The sequence below is a fragment of the Gorilla gorilla genome, chromosome 2 (assembly GCF_029281585.2).
Source record: "Gorilla gorilla gorilla isolate KB3781 chromosome 2, NHGRI_mGorGor1-v2.1_pri, whole genome shotgun sequence".
In the NCBI taxonomy this organism is placed as follows: Eukaryota; Metazoa; Chordata; class Mammalia; order Primates; family Hominidae; genus Gorilla; species Gorilla gorilla.
The window spans coordinates 72,837,086-72,863,397 of record NC_086017.1 but is presented as its reverse complement, the minus strand read 5'-3'; the positions used below and the strand labels follow the sequence as shown (position 1 = coordinate 72,863,397).

General features: G+C 38.8%; 1 long non-coding RNA gene across 12 annotated transcripts in view; it reads right to left on the bottom strand.

Annotated features, from left to right (window-relative positions):
- The window catches only part of LOC129532271 (uncharacterized), a 192,985-nt gene that overhangs the window by 139,738 nt on the left and 26,935 nt on the right, over positions 1-26,312 (bottom strand). For 10 of the 12 annotated variants that reach the window (XR_010132842.1, XR_010132848.1, XR_010132845.1 and 7 more), the window contains exon 3: positions 19,494-19,602. This is a non-coding gene — a long non-coding RNA (uncharacterized lncRNA). Of the gene's footprint in view, positions 1-19,456; positions 19,603-26,312 lie in introns of all 12 variants that reach the window. The other 2 variants (XR_010132844.1, XR_010132850.1) reach the window with 1 other exon arrangement.

Here is a 26,312-nt window from a genome sequence, read left to right as displayed (position 1 = left end):
CAGGCAGAGGCTATTGCACTGGTCCAGTCATGAGATGATGGGAATTCACTCCATGGTGACACCAACAGAGGAGAAGAGAAGCAACCTGGGTCTGCTGGGTTTTTAGTTGCAAGTACCAGAAACCAACTCTGTCTTCATCTGTCTATTTTTAGCACAAACAGGATTTTTTTGTAAGTACAAGCATACTCAATTTCATTATGCTTCACTTCATTGTGCTGCTCAGATACTGTGGTTTTTTTTACAAACTGAAGGTTTGTGGCAGCCCTGTGTCGAGCAAGTCTATTGGCACCATTTTTTTCAATAACGTGCTCACTTAATGTGCCTGTGTCACATTTTAGTAATTCTTTCAATATTTAAAACTTTGTCATTATTATTGTATCTGTTATGATAATCTGTGATCTGTGATCTTTGGTGTTACTATTGTAATCGTTTTTGAGCACCACAAACCAGGCTCTTATAAAAGGGCAACTTAATACCTAAATATTGTGTGTGTTCTGACGGTTCCACTGACCGGCATGCTCCCATCTCTCTTTTTCCTCTCCAGCCTCACTATTCCCTGAGACACAACAATATTGAAATTAGGCCAGTCAATAACTCTGCAATGGCCTCTAAGTATTCAAGTAAAATAGAGTCACCTGTCTCTCAATTAAAATCAAAAGGTAGAAATTATGAAGTTTAGTGAAGAAGACATGTTAAAAGCTGAGATGGGTAAAAAGGCCTCTTACACCAAACAGTTGTACATACAAAGAAAAAGTTCTTGAAGAAAATTATAAGTGCTACTCCAGTGAACACATAAATGCTAAGAAAGTGAAACAACTTTATTGCTAATATGGAGAAAATGTTACTGGTCTGGATAGAAGATCAAACCAGCCACAACATTCCCTTAAGCCAAAGCCCAATCCAGAACAAGACCCTAACTGTCTTAAGTTCTATGAAGGCTGAAAGAGATGAGGAAGCTTCAGAAGAATAGTTTGAAGCTATCAGAATTTGGTTCATGAGGTTCAAGGAGAGAAGCCATCTTCATAAAATAAAAGTGCAAGGTGAAGCAGCAAGTGCTGATATAGAAGCTGTAGCAAGTTATCCAGAAAATCTAGCTAATATCATCGATGAAGGTGGCTACACTCAACAACAGATTTTCAATGTAGACAAAACAGCCTTATATTGGAATAAGATGCCATCCAGGACTTTCATAGGTACAGAAAAGTCAATGTTTGGCTTTGAGGCTTCAAAGGACAGGCTGTCTTATTAGGGGCTAATACAGTTAGTGACTTTAAGTTGAAGCCATTGCTCATTAACTAACCCGTAATCCTAGGGCCCTTGTGAATTATGCTAAATCTCTGCTGCTTGTGCACTGTGAATGGAACAAAAAAGCCTGGAAGATAGCACATCTGTTGATAGCATGATTTGCTGGATTTTTTAAGCCCACTGTTGAGACCTACTGCTCAGAAAGAAGATTTCTTTCAAAATATTACTGCTTGATTACAGTGCACCTGGTCACCCAAGAGTTCAGATGGAGATGAATAAAAGATGAAACTTGTTTCCATGTCTGCTAACACAACATCCATTCTTAGCCCATGGGCCAAGGAGTAATTTTGATTTTCAAGTCATATTACTTAAGAAATGCATTTCATAAGGTTATAGGTGCCATTGACAGTGATTCCTCTGATGGATCTGTGCAAAGTAAATTGAAAATATTCTGTAAAGGATTTACCATTCTAGATGTTATCAAGAATATTTATGATTCATGAAAGAAGGTCAAAATATCAGCACGAACATGAGTTTGAAAGAAGTTGATTCCAAACCTTATGAATAACTTTGAGAAGTTCAAGATCTTAGCAGAGGAAGTAACTGCAGATGTGGAAATAGCAAAATAACTAGAATTAGAAGTGGAGCCTGAAGATGTGATGAGTTGCTACAATTTCATGATAAAACTTAAATGGAAGAGGAGCTGCTTTTATGGATAGATGAGCAAACAAGATGGAAACTGCTCCTGGTGAAGATGCTGTGAACATTGTTGAAATGACAGCAAGGGATTTGCAGTGGCAGGGCTTGAGAGGATTGACTCCAGTTTTGGAAGGAGTTCCACTGTGGGTGAAGTGCTATCAAACAGCGTGACATGGTACAGAGAAATCTTTTGTAAAAGAAAGACTCCATCAGTGTGCCAAAATTCATTGTTTTCTTATTTTAAGAAATTGCCACAGTCATCCCAAACTTCAGCAACCGCCATCCTAATCAACAATGAGGCAAGACCCTTCAAGTCAGCAAAAAGTTTATGACTTGCTGAAGGCTCAGATGATCATTAACACTTTTTTAGCAATAAAGTATTTTTAAATTACATTATGTATAATATATTGGGTTTTTTATACACAATGCTATCGCATACTCAATAGACAACTGTATTCTGTAAACATAAATTTTATATGCACAGGAACGAAACAATTTTTGTGACTCACTCTATTGTGATATCAGCTTTATTGCAGTGGTCTGGAACCAAATCCACATACCTCCAAGGTGTGCCTGTATACATGAAGGCTGAAGAAAAATCTCTGAAGATGATCAGGGATGAAAAGATCATAGGCAGCAGGAATCATCCAAGATCACGTCTTGACCCAGCACAGGTGCCAGCCATATAACTTGGTCCTTCAAAGCTGCATTCTCTATGGTACTACCTTCCTGTGAGTATGTGCGCACTGAACCTGAGATTCCACATCATTCCCTTAAAGGTCAAAGCCCTCAGCAGGATCATCTGAACCGCCAGTGCAGTCAAAGGCGCATACTTGTACCTCAGCTGCCAGCAAGCAGGGAGAGGGACTCCACATCTCCCTTGGGTTTTGTAGTAAGAGGCTGAGGAGCCAAGAAGTATTCATCCCAATGAGGAATCATGTTCAAACTGAGTAATTCAAAAAATAGTCAATAACCCCTTCATGCTTATTTGCTCTTTAGGACTAGGGATGCGACCTGATAAAACTTTGTAATTCTTGGGACTGTCTATAATTCACTGAAGAACAAAAATTAGAATAATTAGATGGATATTCTTAACTAAGATATAATTCCAGCACTTATATCCAAAAACTTCACCTGTGTCCATAGAGCAAGAAGAAAATCAAACTTAGCAGTTTCATGTGTTATGAAGGCTGAGGGTTTTAATGGCTTGTAAACATAATCTGAATTAACAGTGAGCTGTGGCTGATCAAACAGCATAGCTCCCCATAGAAACAAAAACAAAAGGGATTAGAAGAAGGAACTGGGGGGAGAAAATATACCTGAGGCTCTCTGCTGGACTTGAAGTAGACCCAGGTATTTTTCCAGGGTTTATTTTGTATGGATGACATAAATGATCATAACGTTCTGACCATCGCTAAGCCCCTACCTTTTCTGACATTATGAAGTTATATTGTTGCCATGAAGCTAAAAATGAGTTGAAACCCTTGCAAGGAGGTTAAAGGTACTATAGTAAACAGACCTAGATAGGGTAAGAAATTCATCCTAACTTTTAGGTTAAAGTAAGAGGAAAATTAACCAGACTGATATAGTTATGGCAATAATTAAATGAGGTAATATATGGAAATTAATAGCTGATGACTAGCATGTGGTAAGTGATCAATAAATGTTAGCAATTGCCTTCACAAAAAAGGTTTCACAGCTTCTAAGAGTAGCCAGTTGTGTCTCAGAATTGGGCGTGACAAGTCAATTAATAGATACTCATTGAGTTGAAATAATGGCTTAAAATTGGCCCATAGAAAGAAAATACGGCTGTAAAACACATACACAGGAAATACACAGGAAACACATACACAGGAAATACATACACATACACAGGAACATACACATACAAAGGAAACACATACACAGGAAATAATCTGAATAACCCAATGCAATTCATTTCTCATCTCAGTACAGAAGAATCTTTTCGCATTAACAGGACACTGTTAATGTCCTGTTACACAAACACAAAATTTGAAACAGAAAATCTGTTTCTGGGATTCTACTGAAATCAGTAGAAGCTACATAAACAGTTAAACTGGATGTAGCCATAATCAAGGTGGATGTTGGACCACAGCATTGAGCAAGTCTCTGGTCACACTCCATCTATTTTTTATCCACTCACTACCTGACCTTTTAACCAGTTACCTAGAAATCTAGAACCAAATAATCATAAATAAAATTCACTATCTTCCCCTACATGTTCTGCTGAGACCTCATTTTATGAGTATATTAGAAAAAAAATGAAAAGGTGGTTGTTAAAAATTTTATGCAACAAGGAATATTTTATAGATGGGAAATACACCCCTGTTACATCAAAACCAGAATATTGATGCCATACTTTATCATATTTATTTACTGTCATGTGTATGGTTTATACATTCTGCTTGATACTCTATAAAATATGTCAAACAAATCCTTAACTTTATAAGAATTAAACAATACTTGTCTTATTCATCTTATATTTTAATTTTTCATAAAAGCGAAAAAATAATCAGTAGAGCAACTGGAGAGGAAGTCAGTAGACAAGCTTTGCAAGCTTGGGAGCAGCAGACATTCACAGGGGAGATAAAAACAACATGCTTTAAATTCTAGGCCAGTGCTCCGTGAAGTATGTATGTTTTCTTGGAAAAAAAATTGTCTTTAATAAGCCATAAATAAGGTCATGCTTGACTTGGCTATCTTTCTGTGGACTATCAAGTAAGCCACCTTTACTATCAAGCTTATTTTTTATCTCCTGCATTCAGCCAGGGTTTCTACTCCTCTCTGCAGGGCACTTTGATGGAGCCAATGAATTCAATTTTCAGCATTAGTAAGGAGCAATCAGAAATCAGATCCAAGAAAGACTGTATCTCTATTCAGTTCTATGTCAGAGACCTAGCAGGAAGCAGTTTAGTTTTGCTTTGTTTGGTTTGTTTTAATGTGGTTTCTAGTGGATGATAAGGCAGTTTACCTGAGTTCAGCTTATTTATTCCTGAAATAGTTTTCCTCCATGTTATTGTGGCCTTCTGAATGATGACCTCTTTGTCCTAAATAGAATGATTTCTTTATTCAGTCATTTATTTATTAAATATACTTAAGAATATGATTATGATGAGGGCTATGATGTATTCTGGACAGGTATGTAATAGGCTATGCCCTCCAGGAATTCTAGAAAGTAGATTTTTAGTAAATTGAAAACTATGGTCATGATTTCATCCTCATGACTTGACCTACTGAAAATTATTCTGATTGCTTTAGCCCAAAGTTACAATTGAGGCAGAGTAGAAGAAGCAGTTAGAGTGGCACTGGGTAACCATGAGAACTGGGAGTCTAAACTTTGTTTCAAGTGCCAGCTCTGACATCAGCTTCTCCTAGGACCTTAGACAAATATTTGATGCTACGCAGGCTTCAAGTATCTTTATCTCTAAAATAAGTAGGTAGGACAAGTTGGTCTCTAAATTCTCTCTATTAAACTTCAAATCAGTTTGTGTCTCTGAGGCAAGTATTTTTCTTATAGATGAGGACTTGTCCAAGTCCTCACCAGCTAGTAAAGGCAAAGTAGAAATTGAAACCTAAGCCTTCTGCCACTGGTTGCCAAGCCAGAAGCAACATCCTACTAGGGAGCTGATTAAATACAGCCCACAGACAAGAACTTTTAGCGAGGAAGTCATTCTGTTTGCTTGTTAGTTCATTTAGTTGAATTAGTTGACAATATTCCAACATAGGGAGATCTCATAATACACGTGGATTCGTAACTCCTCTTACAAAATAAGATTTCGAGAAGGTAATACTGTGTTATATTCTCACGTGTCAATAATTGGCTGGAGATCATTAGGGGCCACCCTTTCCAGTGAGCTGCTTAGTCAAGTTTGCCACAGTCCTCACTACTCCCTATTGTCTTATACAGAGCTTTCTCTCTTCCTTTTTATTACTTGCTTTGTCCTTCAAGGCAATGAGTTTGCAAACCCTATACTAAACCTTAAGTACATAGATGAGTTTGTGTGTGTGCAGGAGTGTGTGGGAGTGGAGAGGAAGAAGATACATTTTTATATAAAATTTACAACTGTGTCTAAAATAAGAAAAGAACTGGACAAAAACCACTGATATGTTTTATTGCCAATTAATAAGTAATTAAATTTTTGGACTTAATCTCTACTTATGTCATTGAATGGGCAAAACAGAAATTGAAATGCCATTCACAACTTAGTTATCATTTAAATTACTCATCAACATTAGCTTTGCAGATATTTTTCTTCCTTTGTTTTTGTCCAATCCGATAACAACGATATGTATAGAGACTTTCAGATGAAACACACACCACAAGGGTAGAAAGCTTGGTCATGAGAAATGATATTATTTTCTTTAATGCCTGTGTAAAAAAGATCACACAGATAAACTGAATCATTTTCAATCTTTTTAAATACTTTAAACTCAGCTTATCTTGCTGCCAGCTCAGGTTGGTTAAAGAAGAAAAGGAAAATGTCTTTATCTTGTTTTAGTTACGCAATTCTTTTAAAGTGCAAGCCATTTTCTTTATACATTTATTTAGTATTTTACTTCTGGATGATTTCAGCATGATTTAGTATTATTTTCCTTCATTTTTAATTTTTCCTTTGCTTAATGGAAGATAAAATAGTTAATTATGTGTTTGTATGAAAGGTTGAAAATGTGTTTGAGAAGAAACAACTTTCTTCTCATTTGAATTCTCTCCATTCTACTCATTTTTCTTCATTGTTCAAATGAAAAAGCAACCATTCATGTCAGCTTATTCCTCCTTACTTATATACATTTTTCTTCCTCCAAGGAAAACTACATCCGCCACTCTCAATTTCCCAATGGTGTTTAGCCTTTACTGTGCTTCAGCTGACTAAAGGAGTTAAGATCAAAAGAAATTAAAATATCATCAGTTTACCAGGCTTTTTATTAACAAGTTGTCAACGCAAAGAACCTAGAAAAGACATAACTTGAGCAGAATTATTTTCTGTCCAAGAAAGTTTTTTCTTTAAGATAAAGATACTCTTCTAGCTATGTAAAAGTCAGTCATTTGAATTCAGTGCAATCTTTCTCAAGATGACGATTTCTGCTTTGACGCTGAGAATTTTTACAAATGTTATGCAAGGTCTTAAATGTCCCCTGTCTTTCCTGACAGCTTGTTGTTCTGCATCATTTACTGCTTTCAAACCATGATTTTTAAAGAGATGGCGGTTTTGCTGAGAAAAAGTGACAGTATATATAAGACATTTCCCCCTCATCTATAGATAAGAAAGGTGTAATTTTGAGATTGAGTTTCTTTCCTCTAGCTTCTGAAAGATGAGTTGCTCACAATATGCAATTATGTGGCTCAAGACAAATAATTTCACAGATATAGCAGTTACAGACTGACTGGAGGAGACATTGGTGACATTTTATGAAGACGTACATGATGCATAATTCAAGAAATATAAGGACATTGGAAAGAATTTTAGAAAGTATGACTATTTCTATTCAACTGTAGTCAATGTTTCTGTCCCTACCTATCAATTTGTTTGCTCTTCCCTCCATCATCATAAAGAATTTCTGGAGCAGATCAAGATCTACTGGTAATGGGGGGAAAATGTGTTTTCAGATTTTGGAACAGTATTCATTTCTGTTCATTCTTGTATTTTAATTCAAGGAATATTTATTTTCAAGGCAGAAGAAAAAAAGAGGAGCATAGTACCAAAAAAAAAAAAGATAATGATAGTAAGTTGATATAAATACAATGCTTAACAAAAATAAACAAATAAATAAATAAATAAATAAAATAAATGTGATTTCCAAAACTAGGATTCTAGAGTTTTATTTGCTGTAAAGGGCCTATGTTCCATTCTTTTGTGAAAATAATTTTAAAATAATTTTTATATGGTGTCGTTTCTAATTATTTAATGGTATTCACTTTTTTCCTGTATTACTCAAGTTAGATTACACATGTGAATATTTATTAAAATTATTTTTTATTTAAATTCTACTATCCCTATTGATTTTATTTCTAAAACCATAAAATGTTTATGATTTTAATGAGTACATATGGGCGCATATTTTATGTAGATTTTTTTTGTCCAGAAATGAGCATTTGGAAACAATCTTTGGATTTTAATTGATGAAGACTATCAATCCATATTACTGAGAACCTGCTCTGGCTGTCTGTGTGCATCAGACATGCTGACAAATGAGCAAGGCTTCTGTGCATTTACTGCCAATTTTTCTGATTCTATCATCCCTCTGAGTTGTACTATGTCCCTCTGCCTGCCTTCTTTCCTCCCTCCCTCCATCTGTCCATCCGTCCCTTCCTCCCTTCCTTGCAGAGAATACTTATCAAGCACCTGCTATGGACCAAGATATGAACAACAACAAAAAATCCTCATATGTATGGAGTTCACAGCCCAGTAAGAGAGAGATACAAAAAATGAATACTTATATCATGCTAGGTTAAAAGTGCGTGGTTTTTTTTTTTTTTTGAAAAAAGCAGAGTTTGGTGATAAAGAATGATAGGGGCTACACTTCTAATAAGTTACAGAAAATATCATGTTGTCCCAAGGGAAAAAAAGGAAAAGAAAAATAAGGATACCAGGAAAATTTTTTAAATGAGGGGTACCATGTACACACAAAAATAAAAAATAAAAAAGGGACAAAAACTTTTGCCAGTTATATGAAAAGTTCAGATGAATGAGAATGTTATATTATAAACAGTATTCTTGAAAGTACCTCAAAGCATCTTTTTCATGATTATACATGCAGGCAAAATTATTATATAAGTGGTATATATTCCAATAATCATTTTTAAGAGCTTCCTTTGTGTTGGGCACAGATCAAGGCTTTGGAAACACAGCAGTGAACAAACCAAGCCCTTTGCTTGATTACAGGCTTACCTCATATGGCTGCTCAGGCTGTGCACTGCACAATAATTTTCAGGAGCACATTCACATTAACTATTATGTGCACCCTCTAGGGTTGTACAATACGGTAGCTCTGCTCTAACTGCAGCATGCATTCCAGTGAAGGGAAGACAGATCATAAACAAATAAGAATATCTCATGGAAGTGCTTTGGGGAAAAATAAAGCAAAATGAAAGAAATAAGAGTTAGGACAGCAACTTCAGATTTTGTGGTCAGAGCAAATGTCCCTGGTAGGGTAATATTGTGTGACTTTATCTGACTCTTGTTCGGTCAGAGTCATTCTAGCTTCTGTTTTAACAATAGACTGCAGAGGGCCAAGGAAGAAACAAGGAGACTATGACAATAGGAGAACATTGCAAAATTTGGGTGAGAGATGACCCTAGCTGTGACCAGGTGATAGCAGGAGAGATGCTAATATATTTAGAAGGCACAGCAGGATTTGCTAATGGATTAGAGATGGAACATGAGAGAAAGGGAGGAGTCCAGAATGACTAAGAATTTTGTCCTGAGCAAATGAAAGAATGGAATGCTGTTTACTGAGACATGGGAGGAGCAGTGTGAGAGTTCTGATTTAAACACGTCAAGTTTCAGATGCCAATTACAAATTCAAGTGGAAATGCCAAATAAGGGGTTGGAGACCCAAATATGAAATTCAGGGGAGAAATGGGGACTAGAGATATAGGTTGGAAGCTGTTAAGATATAGTTAATAGAAAGCCTTGAAAGTAGACAAAAATCATCTACAGTAATAGTTCTGAATCCTGGCTGTACATTGTAATCACCTGGGAAACTTTTAGAAAGTACTGAGGACTGAGCCCTATGCCAGACCAATTAAATCGAAACTTCTGGGGGTGACACCAAGGCAGTGATATTTTAAAAAAGCATCCCAACCGATTCTTCAGAGCAGCTGGGGTTGAGAACCCCTGACCTAAGGAGTCAATGAAGAGATGACGAATGTCTAAGAACTAAGCCCTAGTAGATGGTAGTGTTCACAAATCAGGAAGATGGGGCAGAATCAGCAAAGGAGACAGTGAGATGTAGAGCAGTGGTCCAAAATCTTTATTTATAAAGGGAAAGAGAGTAAAGATGGTGGTCTTGTGGACCGTATGGACTCTGCTGCCACTACTGAACTGTGCTTTTGTGGCATGAAGGCAGCCTTAGACAATATGTAAGCTATGTTTCAATCAAACTTTACTTACAAACACAGGTCATGGGCCAAATCTGGCCTGTGGACTGTTGTTTGCCAACCTCTGCTGTAGAGCATCACAGGAATGGCTTTGGCGGCCTCCTAAGTCAGATTACAATGGTGAGCCTGGGAGGTAGGAATAAACAAGGAGCCCATGGAGCAGGAGTTCTCTCTTCCGTGACAGTCATGAAGATATCAAAGCCATTGGAGGGTCGCTAGACCAGGTGGGCAGTCCTTACTTATGTAAATATTTTTAAACTTTCTAATTGAATCTGTTGTGCCTAATAATACCTATAGATAGGGATTCTCTGATAGACATAGCTTTCTACAATTTCACAAAAGCATTTTTCAAATAAAATACAATGAAATGAGTAAAATACAGTTCAAAATGAATCCATAAACAAATTGGTTATTGTTGTTCCCTGAGTATACTGCTGCTTTCAACATAGGGTAACAGGGGTTTGTTAGTCTCAAGAGCCCTCATTTGGGGTTTCCCTGAAGAATTTAATTATTCTTTTCACTACACGTAAAAATGAGGCAGAATGTGTTTTACCTTATGAGTTATCCCTGTCACACATGTGTAGAAGAATATTACTGATGTTAAAAGCAAAAGCCTCTAGAAATTGTAAAAGACCTATTGAAATTGCAACATTCTATACAAGAAAAAAATTACAAAAACAATTTTTGAAGACCCAGACTGTTGCTTTTATTTGGTTAGCAGCTAAATAATAGCAATAATTGTAGCAATTTACAGTTTTATAGGACCTCTAACTCAAACACCTCAAAGGGTTTGAAAATCCAAATTCTATTATTCCTTGGTTGCAACAAAGCATGAAGTTTATGAAAACTCAAAAAACAACAACAACAAAAAACAGCAACAAGTTAAAATAAATGATTGTTCTAAAAAGTCAGAAAAGGTAGAAACAAATTCCAGGATCAGAAATCCAGAAACTTGGCCAACCCTAGAATAACTGAGGTGCCATGCCTATTTGGGTACTAGAATTCAATACTTAGCCTAGAGACTTCTGCTCAAAATTGTGAGAAGAATTATTATACTGTAGAGAAGAGCTTCAATGGAAATTGGCAAATTCAAAGAAGATAACCAAGTTCCAACCCTTCAACAATGTGTAGATGGGTCTAATTGACCAAGACTTAGATTCCAGATCAACCAGCATTTACTGAGCACCCACTATGTGCCAGCTCTCCGTTGGCTTATGTTATTCAATGTTGATATGGAAACAGAATGGAGCAGAAGATTTCCGGTTGTGGAGAAGATGGAGTAGTCCCACTCTATTCAGGTTTTCCCTCATACAACTAAAAATTCCTGGACATAACATAATAAACAGCAAGGGAATGCTCTGAAAAATGGAGAGAAGAAGGAATACAGCCTAGAAACTTTGGGCATTGAGGAATGATACAGTGTGAGGTCCCTGGGCTCCTTTGTTACCTCTTGTGTATCTAGGACAGGGTGCTGCAGAAGCCTCAGCTCTGAACCACCAACTAGCATAGACAAAGAAGCTCCAACAAAAGCCCATTTTTCCTAACCAAAGGACCAGGAAAAGAGTAAACTAACAACAGAAAACCTTTTTGGTAATGCACAGCCTACACTAGCCAAACACCAACAGAACCACTGCACCCTCCCCAAGCCTAACCTCACCCCCACCCCAGGGTTAGCAGGGTCAACCAGAGAGCTGTGCTTACACTCCAAGGAAACAAGCCAACCTCTCGTTCTCCCACCCAGTGGTGGCAATGGGGCCACACGAAAAAGCTCAATTTCCATCCCTCAGCTGGCCCAATGGAAGCAGGAAGTACTCAAATCTTCGTCGGGGTGGTGTCTTCAGACCAACAGGGAAGCTTGGTTCTGATTACTATCACCATGGACTAGTTTTACCTGTTCTTGTACCTCTGCTAAATGAAACCATACAGTATGTATCCTTTTGTAGCTGCCTTCCTTTGTGTAACATAACATTTTTGAGATTTATCCAACTGGTTGTATACATCAACAGTTAGCTCTTTTTTATTAGTTAGTGCTATTCCATTGTGTGGATATACACGATGTGCTTATTCACTCTCCTTTTGATGGGCATTTGCACTGTTTCCAGTTTGGAACTATTCTTAGTAAAGCTTCTGTGAATATTCTTGTACAATCTTTGTATGGACATAATTGATTTTGACTTTATTATATAGAAAACATTTCATATATATATATCAATCTCTTGAGTATAATATATTCATCTATTTTAGCCATCTTCTCTTACTCAATTTATCAGATAATTGTTACATTTTATCTCATTTCATGCTGTTTAAGATCAGCCTCAATAACAAGGAAAAGAATGGGGAAATTGTGTGGTATGAATCCAGAGTGTTTAAAAGATGATAGTTCAGATTAATTGGATCAAATAGAGATTTATATTTCATTTATTCAACCCACTTATGGAATCTAAGTAGCAACACTGAAGATGAATAGAATGCCGTCCTTGCTGCTGATGTGCTCACAGCCAAGTTGGTTGATAGTATAAAAGTTAAACCATTTAACTTGAGGGAGTTTTGGGATGAGTGGAAACCTTATTGAATTCTCAGTCTTTGAATATTACCTTTGTATGACACTTTTCTGAGATTGCAAGTGATGAAACTGCATGCTGAGCAAAGCAATTGATAAACTCCCACAAACCAAAGGAAATAAGAATTTAAATGGTCTCCATTCCTAGGAAAGCACAAGGTGATGTTTTGTGATGGACAGAATGCCAACTCATCTTCATTTTCAGAAGATTTCTAAGATGTTCTATTCTCTCCCCCATTAAAGAAAAAGAGGTGGTAGGTGAGTCATTTTTGAAACAGACCCAATGATGGAGAATCCATTCTTCCTAACAATTTAGAAAGCTACTGTACCTTGTCATAATTTAACCAGTGCCACCCATTGCAGTTAGATGAGAAATTGGAAAGCTATTTCAAGCTGAAAATGCAAGCCAATACTTGCAAGAATGTATTTTGAAGTAGAAGTTAAAATAACATAGAGCCTATGATCCCCCCACAAAAAAGCTCTTAAATAAAAACCTATTAGGAAAGTGAATCCCCTTTGTAGTCTCAATTCAATTTCTATCTTCATCCATAACTTTCAGTTTTATCTCTGCACCCTCACCTCTTCCCTGGGCCGCCTAAGCTTTCAGTGTTTCTAATGTACTAGGTTCAGAGTTTACCTGGCATTTCTCTGGAAGGCTCAGTAAATATCTCATCCATGGTGGTGATGAAGGTGGTGCAGAAGAGACAAAGGTCCCCCTATTAGATGCTGCTAAGTGCTTCTCATTTTTACTGAGAGACACGGTTCAGCTGTAAGAGTCCTAAATAAAGGAGCCTAAACACAATGGGCCGCATTTCTAAAGCCTTTAGACTGATTAGGCAGATTCTCAAGGGAACACTAAGGGACGAACTTAAATTATCTTGTTTCTGAGAAACTCTGGGGACTCAAGTCCTCATTTTCTTTATTCTGAGCTTCACAATATGCTTTTCTATTGATATTATGAATCTTTGTGTTGTAAGTTCACTTGAACTACAACAACGTCTTGATCAACTAAATTAAAAATGAGCTTGCTTCCCTCTCATGCATTCTACAAGTTGCTTTTTTCCCATTAGCTAGTAATGGTTTCCCTTTCAATGTGCATGACTTGACAGTTTTCAGGATCTCTCTGAGCTCTCCCTGCACCCTACTTCTATATTCTGTTTTTGGTCTGTCACCTCCACATTGTTTTCTTTGTTGTTGTTTGTTTGCTAGGAAAGATAAATTTGCAATTGTCACAGCTGAAAGATTATCCCATGTCAGGCAAGAATATGAACACCATTTACTTCCTGTGTAAAACCATCACATACCACTCAGCCTCAACATCCTCGAAGCATACAGTTCATTATAGTCATTTAACTCAACCGTCAAGGAATGGCATGATAGTGAGTTTCCTGGGCTCCCATGCTGGTCACAAATGCTGTAACTGATTCTCTCTTTGAAACTTCATGTATCTATGATATTTCAAGTTCCTAATAATAAGATATCTCTTAAACCTCTTTTCTAAGCCCCTGGAGTTTAAAGGTCACTAGCTTCACTGTTATCTCCAAATGCCAGAGTCAGCTGCAGCCATTCCAGCCTAACAGAACTGCTACTTACACATAACATCTAACAATGAATAGACTGGTACATACTTGAAGATAAATCTAGAATTCAGAGGGCCCCACTGTATTGCTGTCTTATTCTGCCCAAAGCTGAGCTTGAGCCCAGGACGTGCATGGCTACCAAAGCTTAACTCATGGGTACCAGGTTTCCTGAGCAGGCCTGAATTGATGACTAGTTCTGCCATACCCACTGCTTCCTCAAATAGAAATGCATTCCTTCATTTGAGTTCTACCATGTATCAATTACTAGAGAGTGATTAACAAAATAAACAAGATCCCTACTCAAACAGAGCTTGCATTCTGGAGGAAGAAAAATACTATAAACAGATAAACAACAAATGAACAATATACCTCTAGACTTTAATAAGTGTTATAAGGAAAATAAACAGGATGAAATAGTGGAAGATCATGGCAGGGTCCCTACTATGGATAAAGTAGCCAGAGAAGACCATGGGTTGTTTTGAGGAGAAAAGGAACGGCAAAAGCTGTATAAACAGAAGGTGTTTTATTGTTATTTTAATGTCATAGTCAGATCTTGGAGCATTTGTGAAACAGAATTACTAGGAAACACTTAGGTGAGGGTATTGGGGAGAGTATAATGAGGGACTACAAAGTTGTGAGTAGAATTCATGATTTAAATGATTCATGATTCAAACCAAAATGAGTTTGTGACTATCCCTTTACCACATCTAGTCATGAAGGCACAAAAAGAGGGAGGAGTTTCTGGAACTTGGAGAGGGTTTCTATAGTTGTAAGAGAGATGCTCAACAGTACCTGTGGCTTTAACAAGAAACCACAACTGGATCATGTTCTAGCAAAGTATGAGCCAGGGTAACAAAGACCCCAAACTCACTCTCCTCTAGTTTTTCATCCTCCCTCAGTGCCCCTTAATTAGTGAAACCCAGCCAGAAGCCAAGAACCGAGGGATCTTAGATGTTTAAGTCCACAGAGATCAGCCTCCCAGGGCACAAAGGTAAGTAGTGAGGGTAGAGACGTATATGGAGGGCCAACGAAGACTAACCATCATGAAATAGAATGAGTCAGGTTCTGACGATGCTATGTGGTTCACCATTGCTGAAACAGCAATTACTACAAATATTCAACTGAAGATTGAAGAAAATCAATACATGACTAATGCCTCACCGTAAAACTGTCCTGGGACAGGCAGTTCATGGGGTAGGACCACCAAGACTGTATGCTTTACAAGAAGATACAATTGTCTTTGTAACTCAGTAATCAAAGTCTTTTTTATGAAGTGTCATTCAACAGAAAATCCTGTAATAATGAGATTGTAATTTTAGAAAAATCAAGACAGCCTGACAATTGTAATAAACATGCTAAACAAGAGTGCACCAACAATTTGAGTGACTATTGGAGACATTCAAGATGACAGGCTTTGGGAGCTTAAGCTCTGGTTTATCCTGGATAAAATGAAAATTGCCTTCTGGCTGATCTTGCATAAATTTGGATTCCAGGTAATAAGTGACAAGATGAAATTTCCTTTCTAATCAAGTCACTTGTCACCCTTCAGTCCACCTTCAATTACTTGTGCTATCTTTAGCATTCAAGATACATTTCTATATATACACCAAATTGTAGGAAACTATGTAAGGGCAATAAAGGAATTTTCTTTTTCTGGTATGTGGTATCCCCTCAATTTCAAAGTCATACAGTATTGGTTTATTTTAATTCAAATCAACTCCATAACTTAGTAAAGATTTATCAAATGCCTATTCTGTGCCAGGGTCAGACATAAATTGCATATAATAAAATCACCTTTAAAACAATCCTAATGTACCATTGTGTGCCATACTGTATGTACGACTTGTGTTTAGAGCCCTGTATCAGTTTATCTATCTCTTTCTTGGTCAGCATTACTCTATGACTCACAATTAATACATGAATGTCTTTCCTTGAAGATATTGATATAGCATCACCACCTATTCACATGGCCACTAGACCAATATGCTTTACCTCCGGCCACTAGGTAGAACACCTTAGCCTGTTTTGACAAATGCATTGACTGTGGCAGGCTTACTTGCATCTGCTGAGTGTTTAAAGCAGGAAATATGATGGTGGCATTGCAAGCTGGCACAGTTGAGATCCTGGAAGTCAGGTTTGCCTATGTTGTGACTGCACTATGCTGTGCCATGCACCATAGAGACACAAAGAGGAGCCTTGTGCAGTTCATAGACTCAAGGAGATCCCCATCTTCTGTGGAAGAAACATTATACAGAATAACTAATGCGTGGGTAGAAGGCAGTGTGTGTCTGCAGCATAGCAGAGAAAGGGGTTAAATTGGAGGGCTGAGGGAGGAGATGGCTTTGAGCAGGAATTGAAAAGACAGGTAGAATTTCAAAGAGCATAAATGAAGGGAAAAGAGGACCCAAACAGAATAAACATAGGCAAACTGAGAGCCATGAAAGAGCGGACGTGTTCAGTCAAAATGAAAATGCTCAAGGTCGTGACTGCTAAAGTAAGGAGACGGGGGGCGGGTGTTACAGTGGCAAGACTAAGACCAATACTAGGATGACACAAATCTAGATGCGAATCCCAACTCTGCCCGCATGTGACCTTGGGCATGTCATTCAACCTTGCTAAGACTCAGTGGCCTCATTTTTGAATAGGAAAACAGCGCTATCTCATAAGATAGTTGTGAGGATTCAAGGAGCTGAGGTATTCGTTTAATGCTAATACCCTTCTTCCACATATTATTCTTCTGAAAACACTGTACCTCCAAAGAAAGCAAAAGAAGAATTTGAATACTAATTTTTTTCACTTATAATAACAGTTAACACCTACTGAATATTCAGTACATGCCAGACACCAGGCTAAGTATTCTGAATGCATCTTCTCCATGTATCATGTTCTTTGAGTATACCCATTTTGCAGATGAGGAAACTGAGGCTTACGGAGGTGAAGTAAATGTCCCACAACTATCTAGTGGTAGAGCAGAAATTTTGAGAGAGGCAGGCTGATTCCATGGCCCAGTTTCTTAAACACTATACTAAATTATGCCCTGGATAAATGGATGAAATTCATACATTTATTTGACACAAATTTTTTGAGCACATTGGATGTGCCAGGCACTGTCAATAAACCAAAGAGGAAAAATATCTCTGGCCCCATAAACCTTACATTCTGTACAGGAAGAAGGCCAATAAATAAACAAATAAGTAACTTGTATATAATAATTTGAAAGATGATGAGTACTATGGTGCAAAAAAAAAATGTTGGAACAGACAGTGGAGAGCATAGAAGGGTGTTACCGCGTTTAAATATGGCCATCAGTGAAGGTTGCATAGTAAAAGCAACATAGGATGAAGACTTGAAGGAAGTGAGGGAGAGACCCGTGAGGATATCTGGGGTAAGAGCTTCCTGGAGGGAAGGACTGCAAATGAAAGGACCCTGAGGCGGGAGCAGGTGGAATCTGTTGTGGAAGCAGCAAGGTAGTCAGTGGGGCTGGAGCAGAGTGGGCTAGGAGGAGAGGGTCCGGGGATGAGAGCAGCGAAGTAATAAAGGCCATGCCTTACACCTTGTATGATGTGCCCAGTAAGGGCTTTGGCCTGTCTAAGAGTGGGCTGGGAGCCATGGGTAGATTTTGAACAAAAGAATGACATGATCTCATATTATAACAGCATCCCTCTACTTGTGCTTTTGAGGAAGAGGGATCCGTTTGCAGGCTACGGCTGCCACCCAGGCAAAACAAAGATGGCTTAGATGGTGGCTGTACTCTGGATGTATGTTGAAGGTGGGGCCAATAGGGTTTTCTGATAAATTAAATATGGGATAAGAGAACAAAGTAGAGTTGATAATGAGGCCAAGGGATTTTGGTAACCACCATAACAAGATTGTGCTGTGGTACTCCATTCATTTTCTTCCCCACTAACCAGCTTACTAGATCAAGAGAGGGAAAACTTCTCTTCTAGGACTCTCACATTTGCAGAAATAACCTGAGGACAGTAGAAATAAGGAGCAAAGGATTACAGGAGTACCAGTGTAGAATGCCAGCACGGACAGTAGGGAATTTCTGCTGCTATATTGGCCCAAATAGAACAATAGACTTTTTTCAGGCTCCCAGACACATGCAAAGCTGTTCAGTCTGAGAGGGAAGTGGGAGCCACTGATAGAACGTGGAATATCTATCTTGGGAGTTTTGCTACCAGTTTTGCTTTAATTACTCTACATTTTTTAAGCTGCAGAAAATATAAAAGCTTACCCACTCAGCCTAGATTTTCCTCTATGTCTGGGAAAAAGCCATTTCCTCCTCCTAATCTCTCACTCTCCCTCTCTATAAAAATGCATGCATTTTCTCCTTAAGGGGAATCCTGGGTTTCTGTATGCATGAGCATGTGGCTACATATTCAAGGGGATCCCTAGTACCCACCACAACTCAAAGAAGGAGTGATCCAATTTGGGGCCAGGTACTTTCACACAGATCATTAAATGAGGGTGTGTGTGTGTCTGTTTTTGTGTGTGTGTGTGTGTGTGTGTGTATGCTCTCCCAAGTACCTGCTGTGTGACCTAGGCCAACTTATTGAACCTGGCAAATCTTCTTTCCTTATCTGTATCATGCGGGACACACTGATAAGACCAATCTCTTAGAGTGATTGCAAAGTGAATATGAAGAGTGAAATAAAGCATGTAAATCCTTGAACTAAGGACCTGGCACATAAGAAGCGCTCAATAAACATTGTTTACCAATTTATTATGATTATGGTTAAGTCTGTGATTAGCCTTATTAATAAGCTTAATTAAGTGCATAGAATAAAGTAGATGCCCAATATTGTTCATCTCTTGCCCTCCTCTCTCAACAAAACTGGCTTCAGAATCTTTCAAAACTGGAGCAAATTATAATGATACTTGGGAGGGAAGTACACAGTTGTATACGACAGCATGAGAACTTTCAAGTGGTGAAGATAACCAGGTTAGGTGAGTGGCAGGGACAGTGATGAGAAGGGGATGAATTAGAGATATTCATCCAGGATATAGGATGAGTAAGACCTGGTGATTGATTAGAAATGGAAAGTGAGCACACATCCCCTACTCTTCCTGCCAAATAAAGCTGTTCTGCACTTTGCATCATTATCTAATGCTATAATAATGTACCACAACAAACAGCCAAAAAACCTCAGTGGCATATAATACATTAATTTTTGCTCATGATGTTGTTTGTCCATTGGCTAGCACTGCTGACCTGGGCCAGTCTCAGGTAACCCAGCTGGGCTCACTTACGCATGTCCAGTCAGTTGGCAGGTCTTCTGGGACCTACCTGGAGGAAGATAACTGCGTGTTGCCTGGAGCAATGAAGTGACTGGCCCACTATCTCTCTCATCACTCAGCAGATTCACTGGGCTTATTCACAAAGGGTAAGCAGAGTCCTGAGGGAAAAAGCAGAAGCAGGTAAGCCTAAGCCTTTTGAGGCCAGATTTGGGGCTGACACACATTCCCTTCTACCATATTCTATTGGCCAGAGCAAATCATTGACAACAATTGGCCATGCAATAGGTGTCGCTACAGGGAAAAGGGAGATGAGAACGGAGGTTATTTTTGCAATCAATCTACCACACACATTAATTTATGGAAGTCGAAGTTTGCATGGGGAGGAAAGGGTATCAGCCCATAACCCCAATCTCCTCTTGTCCTCAGATCAATCTCCCTGCTACAAATTTATGACAGACTGACTGTCCACCATCAGTTATTTGTATCCCCTCTAAAGACTGAAAAATTGAGTCTTCAGCTTTTTGGATGCAGGGTCCCTGTCTAACCTTCACCACAATATCAGAGATCCCCGCTTTGCAGAGGCAATCTGGAAAAATTTCATGCAGATTTGTAAACCAATCCTATTTCCCCAGAGACTTATTATTTTTGTTCTCATCATTTTTGATTGATCTTGGCAAGATCTGTGAGTCTGCTATCCTCTAACCCTTAGCTCCCAAATTTCTCTGATCCCAGCCTCTCTGACAAGCTGATTTGTAAACAAATACTTCCATTTATTGGCAGTGCTTATTTGTAAGGCAATTCAGTGACCAATCCTTTCTTAAGTCTGTTGTCTATGTTGGAAAGTTAGATTTAAAAAAACGGGGGCTCCCCTGGACATAGTCACTGGTGGACATGGAAATCAGAGTAACAGTTTGAACAGTGTTTCCACTGAGGCTTTTAGCTAGCGTAATAAAAAATGCCACGCTTAAATCAACAAACTATTGCTCAGTGATTAAGCAACTGATTGAACAGTTCCTTAAGTGATTGTACAGAAACCACCTTCCAAGTTGACTAACTAGGCAGTCTTCTTACAAGCTGTAATTTTAGGGCTGCGGAAAACACATCTATCCATCTGCTCAGTGATAGCTGAAATTGACAGTGTACGAAGTGTCTTATTACATAATTAAAATTAATGGTAAAATTGCAAATATTTCTGTTGGCTCTAACACAAGGATTTGCATTCATGTGAATATGATTAGACAGGAAGATAGAGATTTGATCATTTATTGATTCATTCATTCATTCATTTATTTTTTAGAGACAGGACCTCCCTCTATCACCCAGTCTGAAATGCAGTGGTACAATCAGAGTTCACTGCAGCCTCGAACTCCTGGCCTCAAGAGATCCTCCCATCTCAGCTTCCCAGTAGCTAAGACTAATTTTTTTTTGACTTTTTTTTGTGGAGACTGGGTCTCACTAAGTTGTCTGGGCTGGTCTCCAACTCGTAGCCTTAAGCAATTCTCCTGCCTTGGCCTCCCGAAATGCTGGGTTTAGTTGTGAGCCACTGTGCCTGGCCTGTTTATTTATTTATTCATCCATTCATCAAATACATTCTGGGAACTTACCTGAGCTTTGTTCCTTTCTTTCCACTACCTTTTATCCTTTTAAAAAATATTCTTTCTTTGCTTTTCCTTTTCTTTCTTAATTCTTTCATCTTTCTTTAAATTTTACTTTTCAATCTAAAGTAATATTATGATGCTAGCTACAAACCTCAATGCAGAACTCTTAGCAGTTGGAAAGGACCAAGAAAAGGTGTCATCTGCTGAGTTAGTTGGGCCTAATATATTAAGCAAAGTTTTTTATTCTGATGTCTTCACATCTCGGGGCCTTTCTGACACTGGAAGGGACTGCCCCTCCCTGAGCTAGCTAATTCCTAGAGACAGCAGACAGCTGGCCCCAGAGAGGTCACCTTTCATATGCAAACCAACCAATCCAAAGCCCATAATTTCCAGTCTTCTTTATGGAGCTCTTACATTCTGGGCTAATATTCACCTTCTATAATCACCCCAGGGCAAGATACCAGACAACTAGGAACAGCTCCCAGGCCCAGCACTGAAAGTACCCCAACTAGCCAGTTCTAACCCTGTTTACCCCACCTCTCACATTTCTTCCTGCAGAAACCACAATAAGGGTGCTTGCCTTGCCATGTTCCTTCCTTACTCTGCCTCCTCCTGACCCTACGGCTTCCTCATGTGGCCCTATGTGGAATGCTGGGCTTCCTGTTTCTAGGTATCTGAATACGTACAGTCTTCCTGCCGTTTCCACATCTGCATGTATCTCTATGCTTGATTAAAACAAATCCCAGCTAGACTTTAAAACACCTAAATACTTGGAATTAAACAAGAGGTGAGAGGTGTCCATTTGTCCAGATCCCCTTCCCACACATGAGTCAGAGCTGACCACTCTGATATGAAGAAAAGTGAATCCAAAGGATACCTATCAGTGACAAGGAAAATAATAAAAGCAAGAGATGGGTTAAAAATCCTTCATGCTCAGCCCCTGAGCTGCCCAATCTTCCTGCCCTGAGAGAGGAAGCAAGATCCTGCACCTCCAGGCATGGCAGCAGCAAGCAGGGACCTGCTGAGTGTCAGATTCTGTTCTCTCTTCAGTAAATGGTTTAGAGATAGAAAGTTGAACAAAATGTGTCCTTGCTCTGAAAAGGACTACCTGCTAGTGAGGGGGAGATACAGTACATGAATAACTGCTTTGAACATATTAAAGTTCTCCACTCGGCTCTCAAAGAAGTCTTTAGGTACAGGTGACATTTGTGCTGAATCTTGAAGAATGAGCAGAAGTTTACTTAAAGAAGGTCAGGTTGTGGGTCTTTGATAGAGGAACATGATTCTCTGCATGAATAAAAGGTGTGTGGAAGGGTATGTTGAGCTTATGTTTAGAAACTTGATCGTGTTTCCATGGTTTTCAATTTTTCCTGCTTTGGTATCTTTTCCATCAGTAACTGTACCTTGTCAGCAAATTCCAAGACTAGAGCAGAGCTGCAGAGTTGTGCTGTCAGGATAAATCATCCCTGGGGATTGCCAATTTGAAGGCAAGGGGACAGAGCCTTCTCTCTCCTCTTCAGAATCCAGACCATCTGAGAGCCAGGCCAAGGACAAAGCACTATAGTTTGCAAGCATGGGCCTTTTAAGCACCATTTGGAGTAATACCAGGGAGAGAAAAAAATGAGCTGATGAGTTGAATTTTTAGCAGCAGATTTATATACTACATCGCTGCACTTTATTCCTTAGCAAACTGTTATGTGCCCAACTGAAAACATTGAAAAATGAGGGTGGGAGCACAGGGGCTACCATTCTCAAGATGCCAGCTACTAAGCATGGCAATCTTATTATTACGGTGGCCCAGATCCTTGGCAGTTATTGATGCTCACCAGTTCCCAAACTTCAAAGGTTTGCAAAATGTAGCCCTCTTTAAAAACTTAAGGCACTCCATTAACTTCAAATTGCTCTACTCTGCCCAAACCCAAACTGTACTTGTTTTCAAAGGAAACGACTCCTGAGAATCTGAACAGCCTCAGTTATTCTAAATCACTCTGCAAGAAAAGCACAAAATTAATCGGGCCTCCAGTATGTGTGTGTTTGGCAGCAGAAATGCAGCAGAGAATGCCATAAATAAAAACACCAAGTTCGGCTGTTGGCCAAAACCTCAGGAAAGTCTGTTTTCAATTGGGCAAAATAAAGCTTCACCAACCTGTTTAACACATTGTACTGTGTGGGAGGAAAAACTGGAAAATGTCTCAAATAAATAAAGTCCTGATGAGCAGGGAGGTGCTTCTTTACTATTAACCTATTAGCAGAGACATTTGCTTATTTTCTTAAAATGTTAAAATAATTATCCTTATTTCCTGGTAGTGGGTCAGTACTGTTTCCAGCTAGACAATATTCAAGGTTTTCATGCACATGACCCCTGTAGGAGCTAAAAAGTTCTTTCCTAGTTTGCTTCCGCTTGTTCTATGTTTTAGAATCCAAGGATGCTATAAATGGAAGAAATCTTAGAGTTTCCTTTGTAGAGAAGATCAACATAAAACAAAACATTCTAAAGATAAATCATCATTATCATCATCCTGAGCACTTACCAAGCATTCAGTATGTGTGAGACACTATGATAAAAGCTTCACATGATAACTCTTGAATTCTCACAACTCTATGAGAAAAGGCCTTTCATTGGCATCATTTTAGATATGGGAAACCCAGAGAGACTAGGTAAACTGTCCAGGATGACACCGTTGAGAAGCGGAGCAGGGATTAAAACCAAGTTCTACTGGACTGCAGACCCTGCCCTCCAGGCACAAGGCTGGACCACAGTGCAGGTGGGGCCAGAATGAAGACTCAGTTCTTCAAACTCCCTTTAGTTATCCTCATACAGAATGTTGGCTGACAGAGTCAAGGGAAAAGAACATAAGTACCTTTCAGCCCATTCCAAGATGATGAGTTTCTTAGGGAAGACACTATGTTTCTTCCTATTGTATACCCAACACTGACTACAGTCAGGCCTTAGGTTATTGATCAGTTGATGTTTACTGGATAAGGGAATGAATGAGTTTGACTCAAAGTCATGTTCCCATAGACAGTTTTCAAATTTGAAGTAAACAACACAATGCTACCAATTTCTAGATATATCAAAAGTTCCCAAGACAATTTGGCTTCCAAAAATATCCATGCATTCACTTAAAAGGAAGAGTCATTCCAAATTGTCATTCACATTTCACCCATCCTAACATGTACATCAGGCAACAAGTGGACAAAAGAAGTTCAAGGTAATTTTAAGGTTGTCCTGGACAAAACACTTGAACTTAATTGAGATTCCTGCCCACTAATAACAGCTTCCCAGCCTTTTTCTTAGACATAATCCAGTTGAGGGATAACGAGGAGAGCTGCAGCTGAAAATACTTACTAAAATAACAAGAGAAAATTGCGCAAAGTGACTGAGGCCAGTAATCCCAACATTTTTGGGGGCTGAGTGGGTGGGTCACTTGAGCCCAGGAGTTCGAGACCAGCCTGGGCAACATGGAGAAACCGCAACTCTAAAGAAAACACAAAAATTAGCTAGGTGTGGTGGCACCTGCCCGTAGTCCCAGCTACTTGGGAGGCTGGGGTGGGAGGATCACCTGAACCTGGGGAGGTAGAGCCTGCAGTGAGCTGTGATCGCACCACTGTTTTCCAGCCTGGGTGACAGAGCAAGAGACCCTGAAAAGAGAGAAGAGGGGAGAAGAGAGCCGGGGAGAGCCGGGGAGAGCCGGGGAGAGCCGGGGAGAGCCGGGGAGGGGAGGGGAGGGGAGGGGAGGGGAGGGGAGGGGAGGGGAGGGGAGGGGAGGGGAGGGGAAGGCAGGACAAGACAAAGAAAGAATGAGGCAACAAAAATCAGACTGCCTGAGTCCAAATCTTTGCTTTGTCATTTAACAACTATGGGACTCAGGCAAATTATTTTGTATCTTTGTGCCTTGTTTTCCTTAATGGTAAAACGGAGATAAAAATAAGAAATCTGAAGAACCAGAGGGATGTTCTAAAGACTGAATGAAATGGTACATACAGAGCATATAAAACAGTGCCTGGCTCATGGTAAATACTTAAGAAAGGTTAGATATTATTAATTTTTATTTCCAATTTATCCATGTCTTTAAATCTCACTTGGAATAATGTGAGTAGAGGGTCTATCATTCAAAGGATAGCCTTGGTAATGAAGCTGTCACCTTATTTGCCAATTTGATCTCTTAAAGATGCAGGTTCTATCTCCATAGCCCGGATAAGATGCTATTACTATACTCTCAATATAAATGTACTCAAGTTGCTTGAGATAAAACTGAATAAAACAAACCAAAAAATTTTACCTATATAGCCTTAAATATAAAAATAGGTAGTGATCAATTATGATTAACCTACTATGTATTGGCACTTCAAGTAATTTTTAATGTTCACCACCTTAAAAGAACGTTATTATCCTATTTCATAAATGTGAACCCAAAGGCTCTGGGAGATTAAGTAATCTGCACCAGGTTACACAGCTAGAAAGCGACTGAAATGGGTTTTGAATCCTGCTTTCTGAACAAAGCCCATCTTATATATCATTTCTTCCATTGACAATGGTTCTCAGCCCTGACAGAACATTAGAACCACATGGAAAGCTTTTTAAGCTATCGATACCCACAGTCCATTCAGAACAACTGAATCATAACCTCTAGGGATAGAGGCAGGCCCAGTCACCTGTAATTTGTAAAGCATTCCCGTCAGGGCTGAGAACACTCATCTAGACCCTGCTATCTCTCCGAAATGTCTAAAATAAAGGTTAACTTAAAGGTTAATTCACCTTTCACGTTATCTATTCCATTAACTAGTTGAAAGTAGCTTAAATGAAAACTCATTTGCATCATTTACTCAATAAACTAAAGTTCCTTTCTTAGCCATCCATCCAAATTTTAATGAAGGACCCTACATCACTTAACTTGTTTCTAGATGATGAGCCATAGATTTTTTCTAGTGATTTCCTATTTTCCTTCAAATAGTATTTTTGAGAGCCCCTCTTTGTGACCTTATTGTGAGTTATCAGAGATATAAAGAAAAATAAGCCACTGTTCTCCTCAAGAAGCTTGCAATTATTATTGCAACAAATATCTATTGAGCATTTTATTAATGCTGGACACCATATAAACCATTGGGTATATAGTGGCAAACGATGAACACGTAAGTCCTGCCCTTTGGGACTTATAATCGAGTAGAGAGACAGTTGATCAGCATATAAATCAATAAATGAATCGATAATTACAAATTATAGTGTTATGAAAAAATAGAGTCTCCTTTAGATTGTATGGCCAAGGATA